Genomic DNA, 23,235 nt, shown 5'->3' with positions numbered 1-23,235 from the left:
ATTGCATTAGTGATGTAATATGTGAGGGCGTAATTTATAGTTCGCTCAGGTAAAAATAACTGCTGAATCTTACTGGTTTTGATGAGTGAAATCTGAGTCTAACTATAACGTCCCTGTAATCTTTGGTTTTTTCCAGTGATTTTCTAAGGTTTTTCAAATTCTATTTCCTAACTATAACGTCCTTCTAACCTTTATATTTTTTAGTGAATATTAAATATATATCTATATATCTATATATAAACTAATTTTCTATTTTTTTTTCTTCTAGAACATGTCTACTCATCCAACTGCGAATTATATTATGTCCAGAAAGGGAAACCGATTATTAAATCATGGAGGTTACATTTATTGTAGGGAAAGAATAAGTTTAACTAGGAATCATTGGAGGTGCGTGAATTACTTTTCAACCCGTTGAAGCGGCAGAGCGGTTACGGTCGATGATATTATTGTAAGAACAACTGACCATAACCACTCTGCCTCTGCAATGGAGGTTGATGTAAGAGAAACAGTTAACGAGATGAAAGTAATTGCAAGCACCTCCAATGATTCTACAGGAACAATTTTAAGAGAGGTAGCTCAACATGTCCCTACACATATAGCAAGTAATATGCCTACCATCCATAATTTGCGTAGAATTATTCAACGTCAAAAGCAGGCAAGTAATACACAAACTAATACACCACATACCTTTTCTGACATAGTTATACCTCACGAACTTACAATGTCTTTTTCTAATGAACCTTTCCTTTTACATGATAATTAAAACCCTCAGAAACGTATATTAATATTTAGTACTCCCCGCAACCTTCTAAAACTGGAAAGTAGTGAAATTTGGATGATGGATGGGACGTTTAAAAGCACACCCCATCCATTCACTCAAATTTATACAATACATGCTAAAATTAATAATAGTGTAATCCCCCTAGTATATAGTTTGCTGCCTGATAAAACTTCTGCAACATACACAGAATTTTTGTCTGTAATTAAATCAAAAACTCACCAAAGTCCTAGGAAAATAATTATGGATTTCGAATTGAGCATGATCAATGTGATCACCAAAATGTACACGGATACCCAAATTCAGGGGTGTTTTTTTCCATTTTTCCCAGGCATTCTGGCGTAAATTACAAAAAACACCCCTTGTTACTGAATATTCATCAAACAGCAAACTACAAGTCGAACTAAAAAAATGAACTGCTCTTTGTTTTGTCCCTCCCGAAAGTGTAGATGAATACTACACTTCCATTACAGAATCTGATTATTACATTACAAATGAAGAAAAATTGGCACCCATTCTAAATTATATGGAAGACACATGGATTGGACACCTAAGCAGATCGGGTTGCAGGAGGAAGCCACGTTTCCATGTGGAGTGGTGGAACTGTTATTCGACTTGCTTACAGGGAGAGGCAAAAACAAATAATGCCATAGAGGGATGGCATAACTCCTTCAACCATGTAATTGGAAAACACCACCCAAATTTCTACTCTTTTTTGGAAACTTTGAAGAAGGAGCAAAGTTTTCAAGAAATGAGAATTTCTCAAACTCTCACCGGTAGACTAAACTCACGAATTACTCAAAAAGCAAAAGAAATGTCTGAACGACTATTGGCATTATTACAACAGTTTTCGTTGTGCGTGGCTTTGGATTACCTGGAAAATCTTGCTAACATTCTCTCTTTTTAAATTTCACCTTCACATTACTTTCCTGCTTTGCCCAAAAATTAAATCCTCTCTAAATTGTAAATTGGCTATTTAAAAAAAACAACTAAATTAACCCAAAAAATAAGAAAATTAGTTTTTTTTTTGCTGTTTGAAAAATTAACATTAAAAAATAAACATTTATCATGATGGAGCAATTTCTGTGAAGTATGAATAGTAAGTAATACTTATACACTATTTAGCAATTTTCCAACTGCAGTACTTATCCAAGGGTAGAATAGTTAGTAATTCTTTTACAATATCCAACACTTTCCTTAATGTAGCACTTAACCAGACTTGGAATAGTAAATAATACATATACACTATCAATCACTTTACCTAATGAATAACTTACCTAGAGTTGGAATAGTAAATAATACTCCTACACTATCCAGCACTTTATACACTACAGCACTTTAATACTATCCAGCACTTTATATACTGCAGCACTTACCAAATGTTAAAATTGTAATTAATACTCTTACACTATCCAGCACTTTTGAAACTGTAGCAATTACCTGGGGTAGGAATATTAATTTATAACCTTACACTATCCAGCATTTTCAATACTGCAGCACTTACCTGGAGTTAGAATAGTAATTAATACCCTTACACTATCCAGCACTTTTGCTACTGCAGCACTTAACTGGAGTTGGAATAGAAATTAATACCCTTAGACTATCCAGCACTTTCTCTACTGCAGCACCTAATTGGATTTGGAATAGTAAATAATACCTTTAGACTATCCAGCACTTTCCCTACTGCAGCACTTACCTGGAGTTGGAATAGTAATTAATACCCTTACACTATCCAGCACTTTCTCTACAGCAGCACTTACTTGGAGTTGGAATAGTAAATAATACCCTTGCACTATCCAGCATTTTCCCTACCGCAGCACTTACCTGGAGTAGGAGTAGTAATTAATACCTTTACACTATCCAGCACTTTCTCTACTGCAGCACTTATCTGGAGTTGGAATAGTAATTAATACCCTTACTCTATCCAGCACTTTCTCTAATGCAGCACTTACCTAAAGTTGAAATAGTAATTAATTACCTTACACTATCCAGCTCTTTATCTAATGCAGCACTTATCTGGAGTTGAAATATTAAATAATACACTTACACTTTTCAGCACTTTTTCTTCTAAAGGACTTATCTTGGGTTGCAATAGGAAGTAACACCCTTAAATGTTCCTGAACTATGACTACTGCAGCACTTACTCGGATTTATAATGGAAAATTCTAAGCATACACTTTCAAAAACTGTAATTAGGAAAGTAAAAAATATGTCTACAATTTTTCTAACTTTTAAATACTTGTGTTTTCTATCTGGCTATGAATTGAAATATTTCTCATGTTTCATTGAATTTATTTACCTTCTAGATAGCTGCTTGTATTTGTTGAATAATGTGGTCAGATTGTTCTTTTGTTTGATGGCTTCTTTGGATGTAGGAATATATATAGTTTTCTATTTCTAAAAAAAGGGAAAAAAATGTTGATGTTTATTATGTTTTTTGTTTGGTGCTTTAAAAAAATAGACAGAAAATTTTAAACAGATAACTAATTTGTCATTACAATTAAAATGATCCTTTAGCTGTATATGTGATGAAAATTAAAATGTTTACACTATCCAGCACTTTCCCTACTGCAGCACTTACCTGGAGTTGGAATAGTAATTAATACCCTTACACTATCCAGCACTTTCTCTACTGCAGCACTTAATTGGAGTTGGAATAGTATTTAATTCCATTACACTATCCAGCACTTTCCCTACTGCAGCACTTACCTGGAGTTGGAATAGTAATTAATACCCTTGCACTATCCAGCACTTTCTCTACAGCAGCACTTACTTGGAGTTGGAATAGTAAATAATACCCTTGCACTATCCAGCATTTTCCCTACTGCAGCACTTACTTGGAGTTGGAATAGTAATTAATACCCTTACACTATCCAGCACTTTCCCTACTGCAGCACTTAATTGGAGTTGAAATAGTAATTTATACCCTTACACTATCCAGCACTTTTTCTACTGCAGCACTTACCTGGAGTTGGAATAGTAGTTAATACCCTTAGACTATCCAGCACTTTCCCTACTGCAGCACTTAATTGGAGTTGGAATAGTAATTAATACCCTTACACTATTCAGCACTTTCCCTACTGCAGCACTTACCTGGAGTTGGAATAGTAATTAATACCCTTACACTATCCAGCACTTTCTCTACTGCAGCACTTACCTGGAGTTGGAGTTGGAGTAGTAATTAATACCCTTACACTATCCAGCCCTTTCTCTACTGCAGCACTTATCTGCAGTTGGAATAGTAATTAATACCCTTACTCTATCCAGCACTTTCTCTAATGCAGCACTTACCTGAAGTTGAAATAGTAATTAATTACCTTACACTATCCAGCTCTTTATCTAATGCAGCACTTATCTGGAGTTGAAATATTAAATAATACACTTACACTTTTCAGCACTTTTTCTTCTAAAGGACTTATCTTGGGTTGCAATAGGAAGTAACACCCTTAAAGTTTCCTGAACTATGACTACTGCAGCACTTACTCGAATTTATAATGGAAACTTTTAAGCATACACTTTCAAAAACTGTAATTAGGAAAGTAAAAAATATGTCTACAATTTTTCTAACTTTTAAATACTTGTGTTTTCTATCTGGCTATGAATTGAAATATTTCTCATGTTTCATTGAATTTATTTACCTTCTAGATAGCTGCTTGTATTTGTTGAATAATGTGGTCAGATTGTTCTTTTGTTTGATGGCTTCTTTGGATGTAGGAATATATATAGTTTTCTATTTCTAAAAAAAGTGGAAAAAATGTTGATGTTTATTATGTTTTTTGTTTGGTGCTTTAAAAAAATAGACTGAAAATTTTAAACAGATAACTAATTTGTCATTACAATTAAAATTATCCTTTAGCTGTATATGTGATGAAAATTGACATGTTTACACTATCCAGCACTTTCCCTACTGCAGCACTTAATTGGAGTTGAAATAGTAATTTATACCCTTACACTATCCAGCACTTTCTCTACTGCAGCACGTACCTGGAGTTGGAATAGTAGTTAATACCCTTAGACTATCCAGCACTTTACCTACTGCAGCACTTAATTGGAGTTGGAATAGTAATTTATACCCTTACAATATCCAGCACTTTCTCTACTGCAGCACTTACCTGGAGTTGGAATAGTAATTAATACCATTAGACTATCCAGCACTTTCTTTACTGCAGCACTTAATTGGAGTTGGAATAGTAATTAATTCTCTTACACTATCCAGCACTTTCTCTACTGCAGCACTTAATTGGAGTTGGAATAGTAAATAATACCTTTACACTATCCAGCACTTTCTCTACTGCAGCGCTTACTTGGAGTTGGAATAGTAATTAATACCCTTGCACTATCCAGCACTTTCCCTACTGAAGCACTTAACTGGAGTTCGAATAGTAATTAATACCCTTACACTATCCAGCACTTTCCCTACAACAGCACTTACTTGGAGTTGGAATAGTAATTAATACCCATACACTATCCAGCACTTTCTCTACTGCAGCACTTACCTGGAGTTGGAATAGTAATTAATACCCTTACACTATCCATCACTTTCTCTACTGCAGCACTTAATTGGAGTTGGAATAGTAATTAATTGCTTTACACTATCCAGCACTTTCCCTACTGCAGCACGTACCTGGAGTTGGAATAGTAATTAATACCCTTACACTATCCAGCACTTTCTCTACTGCAGCAGTTAATTGGAGTTGAAATAGTAATTTATACCCTTACACTATCCAGCACTTTCTCTACTGCAGCACTAACCTGGAGTTGGAATAGTAGTTAATACCCTTAGACTATCCAGCACTTTCTCTACTGCAGCACTTAATTGGAGTTGGAATAGTAATTTATACCCTTACAATATCCAGCACTTTCTCTACTGCAGCACTTACCTGGAGTTGGAATAGTAATTAATACCCTTGCACTATCCAGCACTTTCCCTACTGAAGCACTTAACTGGAGTTGGAATAGTAATTAATACCCTTACACTATCCAGCACTTTCTCTACAGCAGCACTTACTTGGAGTTGGAATAGTAATTAATACCCTTACACTATCCAGCACTTTCTCTACTGCAGCACTTAATTGGAGTTGGAATAGTAATTAATTGCTTTACACTATCCAGCACTTTCCCTACTGCAGCACTTACCTGGAGTTGGAATAGTAATTAATACCCTTACACTATCCAGCACTTTCTCTACAGCAGCACTTACTTGGAGTTGGAATAGTAATTGATACCCTTGCACTATCCAGCACTTTCTCTACTGCAGCACTTACCTGGAGTTCGAATAGTAGTTAATACCATTAGACCATCCAGCACTTTCTGTACTGCAGCACTTATCTGGAGTTGGAATAGTAATTAATAACCTTACTCTATCCAGCACTTTCTCTAATGTATCACTTACCTGAAGTTGGAATAATAATTATTTACCTTACACTATCCAGCTCTTTATCTAATGCAGCACTTATCTGGAGTTGAAATATTAAATAATACACTTACACTTTTCAGCACTTTTTCTTCTAAAGGACTTATCTTGAGTTGCAATAGGAAGTAACACCCTTACATTTTCCTTAAATATGACTACTGCAGCACTTACTTGAATTTAAAATGGAAAATTGTAAGCATACACTTTAAAACACTGTAATTAGGAAAGTAAAAAATATGTCTACAATTTTTCAAACTTTTAAATACTTGTGTTTTCTATCTGGCTATGAATTGAAATATTTCTCATGTTTCATTGAATTTATTTACCTTATAGATAGCTGCTTGTATTTGTTGAATAATGTGGTCAGATTGTTCTTTTGTTTGATGGCTTCTTTGGATGTAGGAATATATATAGTTTTCTATTTCTAAAAAAAGGGACTTTTTTATGTTTATTATGTTTTTTGTTTGGTGCTTTAAAAAAATAGACTGAAAATTTTAAACAGAAAACTAATTTGTCATTACAATTACAATTATCCTTTAGCTGTATATGTGATGAAAATTGACATGTTTACACTATCCAGCACTTTCCCTACTGCAGCACTTAACTGGAGTTGGAATAGTAATTAATACCCTTAGACTATCCAGCACTTTCTCTACTGCAGCACTTAATTGGAGTTGGAATAGTAATTAATTCCTTTACACTATCCGGCACTTTCTCTACTGCAGCACTTAATTGTAGTTGGAATAGTAATTTATACCCTTACACTATCCAGCACTTTCTTTACTGCAGCACTTAGTTGAAATTGGAATATTAAGTAATATACCTACAATATCTTGCATTTTATACACTATAACACTTACCTGCAGATTAAATAATTAAAAATTACATTACACTTTCCAGCACTTTCTTGACTGTTGCACTTACACAGAGTTGAATTAGTAAATAATACTCCTACACTATTCAGCACTTTACGTACTGCAGTACTTTTCTCGAGTTATAATAGTAAGTAAACTTTTTACAAGATTTAGCATTTTTTTTAAATACAGCAATTAAATAAATAATATTATACTAATATTTTATATATTTTACCTTTTAGAATGATGGTTTGATATCAGATTTCGTTTGTCTTTGCTGGACTTTGTTTCTTCGTTTTCAAAGATCAGTTTAACTTTCAAAAAAAAAATATAATATTTTAAATTATTTTACCTTATTGCTTTCAATTAGTTATTAATGAACTTTTCAAGGAGATTACACTTTTTATTTATATGTTATTGAATAGGAATAGAAAAATTGTTTATAAATGGACTGTATAATTTTTGTATATTTTTTACGTTCATCTCTATCCTTACACCTACACAACAAACTACTCTCACCTTTACACTACTCCAATCCAAAAACATTATCACACTTCCACCCTACCTATACTACCCACACTACTCCCACCCCAACACTACCCTAAACCCTAAAATACTACTACGCTACCCACACTACTCCCACCCTTACAATAACCTAAACCCTAAAACACTAATACGCTACCCACACTACTCCCACCCTTACACTTCCATAAACCCTAAAACACTACTACGCAACCCACACTACTCCCACCCCAACACTACCTTAAACCCAAAAACACTACTACGCTACCTACACTACTGCCACCCCTACATTAACCTAAACCCAAAAACAATAATATATAGTCTTTTACCTTTTCAAGTGATGACGTTGAAATTTTCGAAGTGCGTAAAATATAGTATTTATTCTGAAGTGAATTCTCCTGATAAAAATTTGAAAAATATCTTCATTAATAAAATTATTTGCGTTTATAAATGTAGAAAAAATGTATATAAAATGTCAGAATTTTACCTTCAAAATATATTGGCACTGAATGTTTTTGTATAGTTTTTTGCGTCAATGCTTGCAGTTGTTTGACTAATAAAAAAAAAAAGGTTTTGTGAAAATATTTCTCTTGAATACATTTATTTTATTTTAATTAATTAATTATATATTTGATTCGTATTATATTGCTTTAATAATTATCGAGTTATTTTAAAATAAATAATTAATATAATTAATCAAATATATGTTTTTGTAGATAATATATATTAATAAATATTTTTACTTTTTTTGGTTTAATCAATGTTAAAATATTTTAATATATCGTTATATATTTAATTTACTTACTTTTAAAATGCAAAATTATACTCCGGAGACTTAATTTTGCTTTTCAAGAGGTGATAAGGTCAGAGAGTCAGGTTTGGCGTCTGGTCACTCTGGTAGTTGCGGATCAACTGGTTTTAAAATGGTGTCTCTCTCGTATTTATATGTTTGGGTTAATGTTTCAGTTTAAAAAAAAAAAAAACAGCGCTGTAATGTAAAATTTATAACTAATTTATCTCTGTGTAAACTTATAGTTTTTAACTTTATTTAAAGAAACGTAATTATGGTTTTTCGTGCCGTTTTGGCATCCATTTTGTTACTAGTGTTATGATTTTTCTTTCACAGAAATTGTTGAAGGACTAATCTTTGGTTTACTTATTTAAAATGGCGATTGCTTTTCAGAACGTTAAAAATGGAATATGATGACTAATTTAATTCATTTTAATAATTCCAAATATTTAAATAAATATGTAGTTTAATGTATTTCTGCATGCGATGTGTATGTAATAAGTTATATGTATATGTTAAAATGAGTATTAATATATATTAATTTTAATACTCGAGTATTATTATTGTTACACATTAGAATATGTAATTATTACGTTCTAATAGATTTTTTTTTGTAAATTCTTTTTCTTACCTCAAAACTCTATTTTCACTGTATCTCGTTCCATATTATTTATATAAATAAAAAAATAAATAATAATAATTTCAGTTATAAATATGGCTCGTTGTGTATTTAAAAATATCCATTTATATTAAAATATTGGATTTTTTTTTTATTTCTCAAGTAATAATTTTAATACTCGAGTATAAATATTGTAAAAATATCGATTATTTCATTAATACGTTTTTTTTATAGATTTTTTAAAACACTTCTCCAACCAAAACCCATATTTTCACAGCATCCCGTTCCATATTTTATTATACAAATTATAAATTAAAATTAAAAAACTTGGGATCATTGTTTATTTATAATTTTGTATTTTTTTAAAATAATGAAAAATGAAAACATTTTAAATACTTGAGTAATAATTTTCATACTTGAGTATTAATTTTTTGTAAAAAACTATTATTTGATTATTACGTTATAATTTTTTTTTACATTTTTTAAAACACTTCCCCACCCAAAACCCCTATTTTCCATGCATCCCGTTCCAGTTTTTATTACACAAATTATTAAAAATATTATAATTTGAGATCATTGTTTATTTATAATTTTTAATTTTGTTTAAAATATTGGTAAATCATTTTTTTAAAATACTCGAGTATTAATTTTAATACTCGAGTATTTATTTTATTTAAAAAAACGATTATTTGTTTATTACGTTGTAGTTTTTTAAACATTTTTTAAAACACTTCCCCACCCAAAACCCCTATTTTCCCTGCATCCCGTTCCAGTATTTATTGTACAAAAAAAAAATATATATATATTTCATTTGCGTTGTAATGGTATGCGTTGTAAATTTTTTCGTTGTAATAGTATTTTTCTATTTATTATACTATATTGCGTTGTAATGGTAGTCGTGGTAATAACATGCGTTGTAATAGTATATGCGCGGTAAAAAATGCGTTGTAAAAGTATGCGTGGTAAAAGTATGCGTGGTAACATCATATATCCATATGCCGCTGCAACGGGTTGAAAAGTAATTCACGCACCTCCAATGATTCCTAGTTAAACTTATTCTTTCCCTACAATAAATGTAAACTCCATGATTTAATAATCGGTTTCCCTTTCTGGACATAATATAATTCGCAGTTGGATGAGTAGACATGTTCTAGAAGAAAAAAAAAGTAGAAAATTAGTTATTTTTTTGCTGTTTGAAAAATTAACATTAAAAAATAAACATTTATCATAATGGAGCAATTTCTGTGAAGTATGAATAGTAAGTAATACTTATACACTATTTAGCAATTTTCCAACTGCAGTACTTATCCAAGGGTAGAATAGTTAGTAATTCTTTTACAATATCCAACACTTTCCTTAATGTAGCACTTAACCAGACTTGGAATAGTAAATAATACATATACACTATCAATCACTTTACCTAATGAATAACTTACCTAGAGTTGGAATAGTAAATAATACTCCTACACTATCCAGCACTTTATATACTGCAGCACTTACCAAATGTTAAAATTGTAATTAATACTCTTACACTATCCAGCACTTTTGAAACTGTAGCAATTACCTGGGGTAGGAATATTAATTTATAACCTTACACTATCCAGCATTTTCAATACTGCAGCACTTACCTGGAGTTAGAATAGTAATTAATACCCTTACACTATCCAGCACTTTCGCTACTGCAGCACTTAACTGGAGTTGGAATAGTAATTAATACCCTTAGACTATCCAGCACTTTCTCTACTGCAGCACTTATTTAAATGGATTTGGATTAGTAAATAATACCTTTACACTATTCAGCACTTTGTCTACAGCAGCACTTACTTGGAGTTGGAATAGTAATTAATACCCTTGCACTATCCAGCACTTAACTGGAGTTGAAATAGTTATTAATACCATTACACTATTCAGCACTTTCCCTACTGCAGCACTTACCTGGAGTTGGAATAGTAATTAATACCCTCACACTATCCAGCACTTTCTCTACTGCAGCACTTAATTGGAGTTGGAATAGTAGTTAATTCTTTTACACTATCCAGCACTTTCCCTACTGCAGCACTTACCTGGAGTTGGAATAGTAATTAATACCCTTACACTATCCAGCACTTTCTCTACAGCAGCACTTACTTGGAGTTAGAATAGTAAATAATACCCTTGCACTATCCACCATTTTCCCTACCGCAGAACTTACCTGGAGTAGGAGTAGTAATTAATACCTTTACACTATCCAGCACTTTCTCTACTGCAGCACTTATCTGGAGTTGGAATAGTAATTAATACCCTTACTCTATCCAGCACTTTCCCTACTGCAGCACTTACCTGGAGTTGGAATAGTAATTAATACCCTTGCACTATCCATCACTTTCTCTACAGCAGCACTTACTTGGAGTTGGAATAGTAAATAATACCCTTGCACTATCCAGCATTTTCCCTACTGCAGCACTTACTTGGAGTTGGAATAGTAATTAATTACCTTACACTATCCAGCTCTTTATCTAATGCAGCACTTATCTGGAGTTGAAATATTAAATAATACACTTACACTTTTCAGCACTTTTTCTTCTAAAGGACTTATCTTGGGTTGCAATAGGAAGTAACACCCTTAAATTTTCCTGAACTATGACTGCTGCAGCACTTACTCGAATTTATAATGGAAAATTCTAAGCATACACTTTCAAAAACTGTAATTAGGAAAGTAAAAAATATGTCTACAATTTTTCTAACTTTTAAATACTTGTGTTTTCTATCTGGCTATGAATTGAAATATTTCTCATGTTTCATTGAATTTATTTACCTTCTAGATAGCTGCTTGTATTTGTTGAATAATGTGGTCAGATTGTTCTTTTGTTTGATGGCTTCTTTGGATGTAGGAATATATATAGTTTTCTATTTCTAAAAAAAGGGAAACAAATGTTGATGTTTATTATGTTTTTTGTTTGGTGCTTTAAAAAAATAGACTGAACATTTTAAACAGATAACTAATTTGTCATTACAATTACAATTATCCTTTAGCTGTATATGTGATGAAAATTAAAATGTTTACACTATCCAGCACTTTCCCTACTGCAGCACTTAACTGGAGTTGGAATAGTAATTAATACCCTTAGACTATCCAGCACTTTCTCTACTGCAGCACTTAATTGGAGTTGGAATAGTAATTAATTCCTTTACACTATCCAGCACTTTCTCAACAGCAGCATTTACTTGGAGTTGGAATAGTAATTAATACCCTTGCACTATCCAGCACTTTTCCTACTGCAGCACTTACCTGGAGTTGGAATAGTAATTAATACCCTTACACTATCCAGCACTTTCCCTACTGCAGCACTTACTTGGAGTTGGAATAGTAATTAATACCCTTACACTATCCAGCACTTTCTCTACTGCAGCACTTAATTGGAGTTGAAATAGTAATTTATACCCTTACACTATCCAGCAATTTCTCTACTGCAGCACTTACCTGGAGTTGGAATAGTAGTTAATACCCTTAGACTATCCAGCACTTTCCCTACTGCAGCACTTAATTGGAGTTGGAATAGTAATGTATACCCTTACAATATCCAGCACTTTCTCTACTGCAGCACTTACCTGGAGTTGGAATAGTAATTAATACCATTAGACTATCCAGCACTTTCTTTACTGCAGCACTTAATTGGAGTTGGAATAGTAATTAATTCTCTTACACTATCCAGCACTTTCTCTACTGCAGCACTTAATTGGAGTTGGAATAGTAAATAATACCTTTACACTATCCAGCACTTTCTCTACTGCAGCACTTACTTGGAGTTGGAATAGTAATTAATACCCTTGCACTATCCAGCACTTTCCCTACTGAAGCACTTAACTGGAGTTGGAGTAGTAATTAATACCCTTACACTATCCAGCACTTTCCCTACAACAGCACTTACTTGGAGTTGGAATAGTAATTAATACCCATACACTATCCAGCACTTTCTCTACTGCAGCACTTACCTGGAGTTGGAATAGTAATTAATACCCTTACACTATCCATCACTTTCTCTACTGCAGCACTTAATTGGAGTTGGAATAGTAATTAATTGCTTTACACTATCCAGCACTTTCCCTACTGCAGCACTTACCTGGAGTTGGAATAGTAATTAATACCCTTACACTATCCAGCACTTTCTCTACTGCAGCACTTAATTGGAGTTGAAATAGTAATTTATACCCTTACACTATCCAGCACTTTCTCTATTGCAGCACTTACCTGGAGTTGGAATAGTAGTTAATACCCTTAGACTATCCAGCACTTTCTCTACTGCAGCACTTAATTGGAGTTGGAATAGTAATTTATACCCTTACAATATCCAGCACTTTCTCTCCTGCAGCACTTACCTGGAGTTGGAATAGTAATTAATACCCTTGCACTATCCAGCACTTTCCCTACTGAAGCACTTAACTGGAGTTGGAATAGTAATTAATACCCTTACACTATCCAGCACTTTCTCTACTGCAGCACTTAATTGGAGTTGGAATAGTAAATAATACCTTTACACTATCCAGCACTTTCTCTACAGCAGCACTTACTTGGAGTGTGAATAGTAATTAATACCCTTGCACTATCCAGCACTTTCCCTACTGAAGCACTTAACTGGAGTTGGAATAGTAATTAATATCCATACAATATCCAGCACTTTCTCTACTGCAGCACTTACCTGGAGTTGGAATAGTAATTAATACCCTTACACTATCCAGCACTTTCTCTACTGCAGCACTTAATTGGAGTTGGAATAGTAATTAATTGCTTTACACTATCCAGCACTTTCCCTACTGCAGCACTTACCTGGAGTTGGAATAGTAATTAATACCCTTACACTATCCAGCACTTTCTCTACAGCAGCACTTACTTGGAGTTGGAATAGTAATTAATACCCTTGCACTATCCAGCACTTTCTCTACTGCAGCACTTACCTGGAGTTCGAATAGTAGTTTATACCATTAGACCATCCAGCACTTTCTGTACTGCAGCACTTATCTGGAGTTGGAATAGTAATTAATAACCTTACTCTATCCAGCACTTTCTCTAATGTAGCACTTACCTGAAGTTGGAATAATAATTAATTACCTTACACTATCCAGCTCTTTATCTAATGCAGCACTTATCTGGAGTTGAAATATTAAATAATACACTTACACTTTTCAGCACTTTTTCTTCTAAAGGACTTATCTTGAGTTGCAATAGGAAGTAACACCCTTAAATTTTCCTTAAATATGACTACTGCAGCACTTACTTGAATTTAAAATGGAAAATTTTAAGCATACACTTTAAAACACTGTAATTAGGAAAGTAAAAAATATGTCTACAATTTTTCAAACTTTTAAATACTTGTGTTTTCTATCTGGCTATGAATTGAAATATTTCTCATGTTTCATTGAATTTATTTACCTTATAGATAGCTGCTTGTATTTGTTGAATAATGTGGTCAGATTGTTCTTTTGTTTGATGGCTTCTTTGGATGTAGGAATATATAGTTTTCTATTTCTGAAAAAAGGGAAAAAAATGTTGATGTTTATTATGTTTTTTGTTTGGTGCTTTAAAAAAATAGACTGAAAATTTTAAACAGAAAACTAATTTGTCATTACAATTAAAATTATCCTTTAGCTGTATATGTGATGAAAAGTGACATGTTTACACTATCCAGCACTTTCCCTACTGCAGCACTTAACTGGAGTTGGAATAGTAATTAATACCCTTAGACTATCCAGCACTTTCTCTACTGCAGCACTTAATTGGAGTTGGAATAGTAATTAATTCCTTTACACTATCCAGCACTTTCTCTACTGCAGCAATTAATTGGAGTTGGAATAGTAATTTATACCCTTACACTATCCAGCACTTTCTTTACTGCAGCACTTAGTTGAAATTGGAATATTAAGTAATATACCTACAATATCTTGCATTTTATACACTATAACACTTACCTGCAGATTAAATAATTAAAAATTACATTACACTTTCCAGCACTTTCTTGACTGTTGCACTTACACAGAGTTGAATTAGTAAATAATACTCCTACACTATTCAGCACTTTACGTACTGCAGTACTTTTCTCGAGTTATAATAGTAAGTAAATTTTTTACTAGATTTAGAATTTTTTTTAAATACAGCAATTAAATAAATAATATTATACTAATATTTTATATATTTTACCTTTTAGAATGATGGTTTGATATCAGATTTCGTTTGTCTTTGCTGGACTTTGTTTCTTCGTTTTCAAAGATCAGTTTAACTTTAAAAAAAATATATATATTTTAAATTATTTTACCTTATTGCTTTCAATTAGTTATTACTGAACTTTTCAAGGAGATTACACTTTTTATTTATATGTTATTAAATAGGAATAGAAAAATTGTTTATAAATGGACTGTATAATTTTTGTATATTTTTTACGTTCATCTCTATCCTTACACCTACACAACAAACTACTCTCACCTTTACACTACTCCAATCCAAAAACATTATCACACTTCCACCCTACCTATACTACCCACACTACTCCCACCCCAACACTACCCTAAACCCTAAAATACTACTACGCTACCCACACTACTCCCACCCTTACAATAACCTAAACCCTAAAACACTAATACGCTACCCACACTACTCCCACCCTTACACTTCCATAAACCCTAAAACACTACTACGCAACCCACACTACTCCCACCCCAACACTACCTTAAACCCAAAAACACTACTACGCTACCTACACTACTGCCACCCCTACATTAACCTAAACCCAAAAACAATAATATATAGTCTTTTACCTTTTCAAGTGATGACGTTGAAATTTTCGAAGTGCGTAAAATATAGTATTTATTTTGAAGTGAATTCTCCTGATAAAAATTTGAAAAATATCTTCATTAATAAAATTATTTGCGTTTATAAATGTAGAAAAAATGTATATAAAATGTCAGAATTTTACCTTCAAAATATATTGGCACTGTATGTTTTTGTATAGTTTTTTGCGTCAATGCTTGCAGTTGTTTGACTAATAAAAAAAAAAGGTTTTGTGAAAATATTTCTCTTGAATACATTTATTTTATTATAATTAATTAATTATATATTTGATTCGTATTATATTGCTTTAATAATTATCGAGTTATTTTAAAATAAATAATTAATATAATTAATCAAATATATGTTTTTGTAGATAATATATATTAATAAATATTTTTAATTTTTTTTGGTTTAATCAATGTTAAAATATTTTAATATATCGTTATATATTTAATTTACTTACTTTTAAAATGCAAAATTATACTCCGGAGACTTAATTTTGCTTTTCAAGAGGTGATAAGGTCAGAGAGTCAGGTTTGGCGTCTGGTCACTCTGGTAGTTGCGGATCAACTGGTTTTAAAATGGTGTCTCTCTCGTATTTATATGTTTGGGTTAATGTTTCAGTTTTTTTTAAAAAAACAGCGCTGTAATGTAAAATTTATAACTAATTTATTTCTGTGTAAACTTATAGTTTTTAACTTTATTTAAAGAAACGTAATTATGGTTTTTCGTGCCGTTTTGGCATCCATTTTGTTACTAGTGTTATGATTTTTCTTTCACAGAAATTGTTGAAGGACTAATCTTTGGTTTACTTATTTAAAATAGCGATTGCTTTTCAGAACGTTAAAAATGGAATATGATGACTTTAATTTAATTCATTTTAATAATTCCAAATATTTAAATAAGTATGTAGTTTAATGTATTTCTGCATGCGATGTGTATGTAATAAGTTATATGTATATGTTAAAATGAGTATTAATATATATTAATTTTAATACTCGAGTATTATTGTTACACATTAGAATATGTCATTATTACGTTATAATAGATTTTTTCTTGTAAATTCTTTTTCTTACCTCAAAACTCTATTTTCACTGTATCTCGTTCCATATTTATATAAATAAAAAAATAAATAATAATAATTTCAGTTATAAATATGGTTTGTTGTGTATTTAAAAATTTCCATTTATATTAAAATATTGGAAAACATTTGTATTTCTCGAGTATTAATTTTAATACTCGAGTATAAATATTGTAAAAATATCGATTATTTCATTAATACATTTTTTTAATAGATTTTTTAAAACACTTCTCCAACCAAAACTCATATTTTCACAGCATCCCGTTCCATATTTTATTATACGAATTATAAATTAAAATTTAAAAATTGGGATCATTGTTTATTTATAATTTTGTATTTATTTAAAATAATGAAAAATATTTTTTTTTAAATACTCGAGTAATAATTTTCATACTTGAGTATTAATGTAAAAAAAAAACAATTATTTGATTATTACGTTATAATTTTTTTTTACATTTTTTAAAACAAAACCCCTATTTTCCATGCATCCCGTTCCAGTTTTTATTACACAAATTATTAAAAATATTATAATTTGAGATCATTGTTTATTTATAATTTTTAATTTTTTAAAAATATTGGTAAAGCAATTTTTTAATACTCGAGTATTAATTGTAATACTCGAGTATTTATTTTATAAAAAAACAATTATTTGTTTATTACGTTGTAATTTTTTTAACATTTTTTAAAACACTTCCCCACCCAAAACCCCTATTTTCCCTGCATCCCGTTCCAGTATTTATTGTACATAAAAATATATATATATATATTTCATTTGCGTTGTAATGGTATGCGTTGTAAATGTTTTCGTTGTAATAGTATTTTTCTATTTATTATACTATATTGCGTTGTAATGGTGGTCGTGGTAATAACATGCGTTGTAATAGTATATGCGTGGTAAAAAATGCGTTGTAAAAGTATGCGTGGTAAAAGTATGCGTGGTAACATCATATATCCAATCTGAGTGCCCTGGTCCCACCCAGGGCAGCAAGTGAATTTCGGTAGGCACCGCGGGGGGAGCCTCCATGCCCCAGCGGGAGCCGGCATTGCTTTTAGAGATAAGGAGCTGCTAAACATGCAGCTCCCTGAATCTAAAAGCAATTCTGCTCTGCTTTCAGCAAGAGAGATACTTTTTAATGCTCTCGCTTGCGGGAAGCTGAGCGTTTGCTGTGGTTTGTCAGAAACGGTAAAGCTCACGCTAAGTCACAGCAAACAGCTATGGTTTAGCACCCAGCAAATAGCAGGTGCCGGGACTCCAAGGGGTTGGGGGGTGGAGTGGCAATCCCCAAGGACATCTATGGCTCCAGAAGCTGGGCCGCAGGCCCCCCTCATTTCTAATGTGTAGGGCTTGCCCTGAGGAGGTGGTGGACCCAGGGGCTGAGAATAGCCTAAACTTTTTTAAAGAAAATGGCCTGTAGAGGTTGCGGTCCGACATTTTGATTTTGGCATGAGGCCCCCCGGGCGGTGCTGGTCCCCATCATAATTAAATAAATAAGCCCAGGGGGAGGTGGTGGTCCCCGGGGACATTAATAAGTCTCAGGCGGGGAGGAGGGTCTTTTTTGGCCCTGTGGGTTCCCTGACAGAACTCCCACTCCCCAAAGAGGCCTAGGGGATCAGGGTTACCCTGCCCCCTTTAAAAAAAAACAAAAAACAATCTGGGACTCTGCCGTGTCCCAAGATGGCTGCCAACACTTCCTGGTTTGAAGTATTAGCAGCCAATCAGATTTGAGCACGGGAGACAGTTGGAGCCTTGGAGGATCCGTGTCCCTATATATACAAATTGGGATTTTCCATATTATTTCCAAAACTTATGAATGCATTAATGCCAATTTACAAAAAGGGGGCTTCATGGACAAACAGCTACATTTCTGCCAGATTTGGTGCAATTCCGTTCAGCACTTTGGAGCTTTAGCCGTGTCTAAAGTTCCTATGGGAATTAATATGGGAAATGTATGTTTTTTTACTCCCCCTTTTCTCGGCCCCCGCTTGACAGATCACCCCAAAATTTTCCACGTGGAACAAGAATTACCAGCACACTTTTTTGGGAAATATTTTGTGAAGATTCAAACTGTGCCAAAGATATAGCCAAGCCAAAAAAAACGCTTTTTCTATGGAAACATATATATTTATATAGTATGGCTCACCCAAAGCCATCTTCATTGAATGAAACTGGTAAAACTTAAAACATTTAATTTATAAAGAAACAAAATGAGTGGTTTCATTTTATCATAGAAATTATGGATAGTGCTGTAGAAGGTAAAATTAGGACATGTATTAAGTGAGTTCTCAAATATCTTTCTCCTCTATTTCATTAAACCATTCTGACATGTAGACTGAAACATTCACTTTCAATACCAGCAGCAGGCTGCCAGTCAACTCTCTGGTGATCAGCAGTTTACTACACTGTTCTGATGAGCAATTAGAGTGCTAACATTCTGAATTTATGCCAAAAGTGTGGGAAATCTGACCAAATCTTGATGGAATTGAAGTGGAAAACTGAAAGCATTTTCTACTGAGGATGCTGCAGTAAATGAGATTAGGGAGCTTCAAAACAAATAAGTCTACCAAGATGGCCAACAGAGCGAAAAGAACCCAAATGGAACACAAATATCACCTAATGTAGCCCAAGTATAGCCCAATGTCAGAAGTGTGACACCCACACATATTGGGCTTCTTTATAAAAGTGTATCAAAGGGTTGACACATACTAACCATTCAGTAATGGAGTAACAATATAAAATTATGAAAGATGTGTTTTTATTTGCTGCCTTCCGCACTATCAGAGGGTGCAAAGTTGAAAATGCTATTAATGGTTGCTTTGTGTGAGAGAGGCGTGTCATGCTGAGTTTTTACATTTTCCCACAATATTGTATCTATCTGATAAAATAATATTTGATCAACGAACTCAATTTTCAGGTATGTGAATTACATTTAATTTGGAGATACAAATGAAAGATATATGTGTATGTGAGAACGTTATAAGAGTTTCAAATATTTCTGAGAAACTATTGAAACTATATGAGGTAATATATGAGTGGTAAGTAAGGCACTTTATGAGTGTATGAGAATGTGACAGTTTGTCTGATATGCAGACTGTGTGTGAGAAGTTGCTTCACAATCTGTGGCTTTGAATTAGTATGGTGTACATTTGCTGCTTAACATGGTGTAATTGGTAGTAAAAAAACTGTAGTTTAAGGGTTACACTTTTAGCAAGTCATTAGAAGATGTGGAAATATTTACATGTGTATATATGATGTGTTGTTCTTAAAGAGTGTTTCTCTTTGAATTCTGGGTGTTGTAGTTCTGTTACACTGCTTTGTCAGACAGCTACAGAAGCACATATACATTCAGTCACTTACCCAGAAAGTACTTGTGCATGCAGTAGATTCAAACATTGTTTTGGTCACATCTTTATTGCTCACTTTTCCCTAACACAGGCACTGAGGTTTTTTGTTAATAGCCACTTACACTGATATTTGGAGAGTCTTGGGGCCAGATGTACGACCATGTAATTTTGCGAGTCGCAAATTGCGCTCAATTGAGAGTCACAATTTGCGACCCGCAAAATGACATGTAGAAGAGTGTTGGAGACCCTTTTTGCGATTCTCAATGGGGTCGCAAATTGCATGCCTCATCAAGATTTATGAGGCACTCACAATTTGCGACCCCATTAGAACGGCCCTCCCAGGTATGGTGGCCTGCTGAGAATAAAAAAAAAAACTTAGAAATTCACTAAAAAAAAACAAAATCTACAGGGACGTTATTGTTAGGAAATAGAATATAACAAAACTTAGAAATTCCCTGAATAAAATAAAGGTTAGAGGGTTACCTGAGCTAACTATAGCTTACGCCCCCCAATGCACTGCTTATGACCTCACATATTACAACACTCATGACATGGTCAGTGACATCACTGGTTACATCACTGATGACATTTCAAATGACATCATCTAGTGAGTGTCAGTATTTTATATGAGTTTATGATTCTTAAACATATATACTAACCTACTACAAAAGTGAAATTAGTGGACTAAGTGCATTACTACTGAGTGATACTACTTCTAACATGTATTATGTAAGTGGCTGGCTGACTGTATCCCTGTGTGTATGGGTGTGTGAGTGGCTGTATAAGTGGTTGTGTGAGTAGCTCTGTGGGTGAGTGAGTTGCTGTGTGAGTGGGTGTCAGCAACTCTATGGGTGTGTCAGTGGCTCTATGGGTAGGTAAGTAGATGTACAGTGGCTGTGTGGATGGGTGTCTGAATGGCTGTATGGGTGAATGACTGGGCATGTTAGTAGCTATTTGAGTGGGTGTTTGGTTAAGTGAGTTGGTGTGTGAGTGGGCTAATTGGAGAGTGAGTGCCTGTCTGTGTGAATGGCCATATGGGTGAGTGAGCAGATATGTGAGTGCTTGTATGGATGTGTGAATGGGTATATACGTGGTTGTGTGAGTGAGTGTATTAGTACTTGTATGGGTGTGAGAGTGGCTGTGTTGAGAGGATGTAAGTGTGAGTGAGTGGGTGTGACTGACTGTGTAGGTAAATAAGTGGGTGTGTGAGTAGCTGTATGGGGAGTGTGTGGCTATGTGACTGGCTGTAAGAGTGAGTGCATGATTGTATGAGTGGGTGTATGGGTGAGTGAAATGTTGTGTGAATGGCTGTACTAGTGAGTGAGTGGGTGTGTGAGTGACTCTATGGAGGAGTCAGTGTGTGTGTGAGTACTGGTAGGGGTCTGTAAATGGGTATCTGAGTGGTGTGTGGGTCTGTAAGTGGACATACAAGAGGTTATATGGGGTTTGAGTGGGTATGTGAGTGGTCCTTTGGACGATGTCATCAGTGATGTCATTTGAGATGCCATCAGTACAGTCACTGACCATGTCATGAGTGATATACTATGTGAGGTCATAAGCAGTGCTTTGCGGGGCGACAGTTATTGTTAGCTCAGGTAACTAGAACTGCTTAATTTATATGGTTTTGTACGAATGAAATCTGAACCTAACTATAACGCCCCTGTAACCTTTGTTTTTTTTTCAGAGAAGTTTTACTGTTTTTAAAATTCTATTTCCAAACTATAACGTCCCTGTAACCTTTAGTTTTTGAAGTGAATTTTTGAAGTCTTTCAAATTCCATTTCCTTCGTTTGTTTATTGAATTTTGATGTTTTTTTAACTAGTAGTCATGTTTAAAGAGTAGCGGAGAAAGGGGAAGGAGCACCCGATCAGCTCTCAGGAATCCCAATGTGTCGGACTTACTTGAGGTAACAGGAGGGCTTCATGGCCCCAAGGACCTTCAGGATCCAAGAGGACTTCATCCCCCAACCAGTAGTGCACCAGGAGGTGCATTTGCAGAGTGGTGGAGAAAGGGGGTGGGGCCTCTGACCAGCTCTCAGTAATCCCGCGGTATGGGACTTACTGGTGGTAACAGGAGGGGTTGTTGGCCCCCCAAGTACCCTCACAATCCAAGGGGACTTCATCCCCCAACCAGCATTGCGCCAGGAGGCTCGTTTGCAGAGTGGTGGAGTAAAGGGGCAGGGCCTCCGGACGACTTCCCGGGTGATTTTTTTCACATTTGTAACTTTTCTTAGGGGAGGGCCAAAATGAGCCCCGGGGACTATATACCCCGAGGTCAGGGCTTTTTGCAATGGGGATGGAGGTCGCGCAGCCCTCCCTCACCCACCTCCCCTGGGGCCTGGCCTTTTCATAATTAATTTTTTGGGTAAAAAAAGGAGGTGGTCGCACGGTCCCCAATCACCGGGTCGCCATTTAGAGATGGGGAGTAGGCCTGGGTGGCTCCCCTCCCCGGGCCAGGGTACCCACACTCCACTGGGACAGCAGTGGGATCCTGAAAGCCCTCAGGGTCCCTGGTGGCTCGCTGCCTGAGCTGTCAGTGCTTTCAGACATAGGAAGCTGCTAAAAAAGCTGCTCCGCTTCCAGCAAATGAAAGCATTTTCAATGCTTTAGCTTGCTGGAAGTGGAGCGTTTGCTGTGGCTTGGTGGGTGCGGTAAAGCTCCCGCCAAGCGAAAGCTATGCAGCTATGTCCCGGATGGGCACCCCGGGACATACCACGAACCGGCCGTGGGGGTGGCAGTCCTCAGGACCATTAATTGCTCCAGGAGGGGGGCCACATGGCTCCCGTCCTTTCCTTTTGAAGTTGGCCCGAAGAGGTCCTGAGGTCCCCCATTACAAATATGAAATCCACTGGGAGGTGGTGGTCTCCAAGGCATGGGGAGTCCACAAGGCCCCCCCGATTTATTTGTGGAAAATGGCCCCGGTGGTGGTACCAGGGGGCTTGGAGTCCGAGAGGCCCCACCAATTTATTTGTGGAAAATGGCCCCAGGGAGGTGGTGGTACCTGGGGGTTGGGCTGGTCTTAGAGGCCCCCCATTTAA

The 23,235-nt window shown here is 34.6% G+C and overlaps 1 protein-coding gene across 1 annotated transcript in view; it reads left to right on the top strand.

Moving 5' to 3' along the window:
• The window catches only part of LOC144761925 (spermatogenesis-associated protein 7-like), a 970,202-nt gene that overhangs the window by 938,280 nt on the left and 8,687 nt on the right, over nt 1-23,235 (top strand). The gene's annotated exons all lie outside the window — the stretch shown is intronic.

The sequence above is a fragment of the Lissotriton helveticus genome, chromosome 6, assembly GCF_964261635.1.
Source record: "Lissotriton helveticus chromosome 6, aLisHel1.1, whole genome shotgun sequence".
In the NCBI taxonomy this organism is placed as follows: Eukaryota; Metazoa; Chordata; class Amphibia; order Caudata; family Salamandridae; genus Lissotriton; species Lissotriton helveticus.
The sequence above is the reverse complement of the archived record's forward strand: the minus strand, read 5'-3'. Positions and strand labels throughout refer to the sequence as shown.